This window comes from Oratosquilla oratoria, chromosome 12, assembly GCF_046742065.1.
Source record: "Oratosquilla oratoria isolate Oo_2021 chromosome 12, ASM4674206v1, whole genome shotgun sequence".
Taxonomy (NCBI): domain Eukaryota; kingdom Metazoa; phylum Arthropoda; class Malacostraca; order Stomatopoda; family Squillidae; genus Oratosquilla; species Oratosquilla oratoria.
Window position 1 is genome coordinate 1,544,966 of NC_134788.1, and position 3,457 is coordinate 1,548,422.

A 3,457-nucleotide genomic window follows, 5' to 3' on the forward strand; every position below is an offset into this window, starting at 1 on the left:
GGATTTTGCAATAAGAAAACTCACTAGTCTAATAAACCAAATTTACGAAAAGGGTACAATAGCGGAACATATGTGTAACTCGATTTTTATACCACTACCAAAGATAAACGGAACAATGGAATGTAGTAAACATCGCACAGTCAGTATCATGAGTCAAATAACCAAAATTATATTAAGGATAGTCTTAAATAGAGTAAGAAATAAAGTGAGAGAACAAGTTTCATGAGAGCAATTTGGTTTCATAGAAGGGAAAGGAACAGCAAATGCAATTTTATAATAAAAACGATTATGGAGAGGATGATAGAAAAACAACAAAATGTATATCTTTGCTTTGTTAACTACGAGAAGGCGTTTGATAGGGTAAGACATGAGGATTTGATAAATATTTTGGAAAGAGTGGATATAAATAGCAAAGACATGAGTATCATCAGAAATTTGTATTGGAAGCAAAGAGCAGCGGTGAGGGTACGGGGAGGAAGAACAGAATTTCAAGCTATAAAGAGGGGAGTGCGTCAAGGCTGTGTTATGTCTCCAGATTTATTTAATTTATATGGGGAGATGATCCTTAGGGAATCAGAGGGAATGGAAGGGATTAAAATTGGAGGATTTAATATAAATCATATCAGATATGCTGATGACACAGTATTGGTGGCTGACTCAGAAGATAAACTGCAACATCTATTGAATGTAACCGTAAGAGCTAGTGAGGAGAAAGGTTTAAATGTAAATATGGAGAAAACTAAAATACTAGTGGCTAGTAAAACAGATCCACCAAGAGTGCAAGTACAAATAGCAGGGAAAAGAATAGAACAAGTAACCAAATTTTCGTACCTGGGAAGCGTATTGACAGAAGATTGTAGATGTGAAAAGGAAATAAAATCAAGGATAGCGATAGCTAAAAGCACGTTTAAGAAAATGAAAGGGGTTTTAACAAACAAGAAAATGTCTACAGATATAAGGAGAAGAACAGTTAAAACATTTATATGGTCAACACTATTATATGGTTCAGAAGCGTGGACAATCAGCAAAAAATTGCAGGAAAACTTAGAAGCAGCAGAAATGTGGATATGGAGACGAGTATTAAGAGTACCATGGACAGCGAAGAAAACAAATGAAGAAGTATTGAGAGAAATGGAGACAGATAGGGAATTGATGACAACAATAAGGAAAAGACAGTTGCGATTCTTAGGACTTATAATGAGGAAAGAAGGGTTGGAAGAGGTGGTGATGACGGGAATGGTGGAAGGAAGGAGAGCAAGAGGAAAGCAGAGGGAGAAGTATATGGACGGGCTGATGAGGGCGACGGGAAAACAACTCAAACCAGCACAGATGTTACAAGTAACTAGGGACCGTGAACGGTGGCGCTCCATGGTTGCCGAAGTCCAAGAGGATATGGCACGACGGTAAGGTAAGGCAATATGTATATATATATATATATATATATATATATATATATATAATAATATATATATATTATATATATAAATATATATATATATATATATATATATATACATATATATATATATATATATACATATAATATAATATATATATATACATATATATATATATACATATATATATATATGTATATATATATATATATATACATATATATACAGACATGTATATACATATATATATGTATATATAATGTATATATGTATATATATATATTTATACATATATATGTATATATGTATATGTTTATATATATATGTATATATAATATATATATATATACTTACCTTTACCGTCGTTGCCATATCCCTCTTGGTAACTTCGGACAACCATGGTGAGCGCCACCGTTCACGGTTCCCTAGTTACTTGTAACATCTGTGCTGGTTTGAGTTTTGTTTTCCCGTTCCGCCCTCATTTCAGCTCCGCTTCCATATACTTCTCCCTCTGCTTTCCTCTTGCTCTCCTTCCTTCCACCATTCCCGTCATCACCCACCTCTTTCCAACCCTTCCTTTCCTCATTAAATTAAGTCCTAAGAATCGCAACTTGTCTTTTCATTATTGTTGTCATCAATTCCCTATCTGTCTCCATTTTCTCTCAAATACTTTCTTCATTTTGTTTTCTACGCTGTCCATGGTACTCTTAATACTCGTCTCCATATCCACAGTTTTCTGCTGCTTTCTAAGTTTTTCCTGCAATTTTTTTGCTGATTGTCCACGCTTCTGAACCATATAATTAGTGTTGACTCATATAAAATGTCTTAACTGTTCCTTTCTCCTTATATCTGTAGAACATTTTCTTGTTTGTTTAAAACCCCTTTCATTTTCCTTTAAACGTGCATGCTGGTTTAGCGCTATCGCTATCCTTGATTTTATTTCCTTTTCACATCATACAATCTTCTGTCAATACGCTTCCCCAGGTACGAAAATTTGGTTACTTGTTCTATTCTTTTCCCTGCTATTTGAACTTGCACTCTTGGTGGATCTGTTTTACTAGCCACTAGTATTTTTAGTTTTCTCCATATTCTACATTTTATTAAACCTTTTCTCCTCTCACTAGCCTCTTACGGGTTTACTAAATTCCAAGAGAGGTTGCAGTTTATCTTCTTGAGTCAGCCACCAATTAACTGTGTCATCAGCATATCTGATATGATTGTATATTTAAAATCCTCCAATTTTGAATCCCTTCCATTCCCTCTGATTCCCTAAGGATCATCTCCCCATGATAAATTAAAATAAAATCTGGAGACATAACACAGCCTTGACGCACTTGGACTCCCTCTTTTATAGCTTGAAATTACTGTCTTCCTCCCCGTACCCTCACCGCTGCTCTTTGCTTTCCAATACAAATTTCTGATGGATACTTCATGTCTTTCGCTATTTATATCCCACTCTTTCCAAAATATTTAATCAAATCCTCATGTCTTACCCTATCAAACGCCTTCTCGTAGTTAACAAAGCAAAGATATACCATTTTGTTGTTTTTCTATCATTCCCTCTCCATAATCGTTTTTATTATTAAAATTGCATTTGCTGTTCCTTTCCCTCCCCCCCTCTATGGAAACCAAATTGTCTCTCCATGAAAACTTGTTCATCTCACTTTATTTCTTACTCTATTTAAGACTATCCTTAATATAATTTTGGTTATTTGACTCATGAAAATGACTGTGCGATGGTTTACTACATTCCATTGTTCCGTTTATCTTTGGTAGTGGTATTAAAAAACCCTCGAGTTACACATATGTTCCGCTATTGTAACCCTTTTCGTAAATTTGGTTTATTAGACGTAGTGAGTTTTCTTATTGCAAAATTCCCCTAAAGCCTCTAACATTTCAATCATCACACCATCCTCACCCATGGGTATTCATTTTTTTCCATTTGTCTTCATTGCCAAATTTCACTTCCTCTTCCATTATTTTCTTCCCCATCTAGATATCTATAATTTTTCCTCTTCTCGCTTCTTGTTCTGTCGTCCTCAAAAAGGTGCCCTTACATA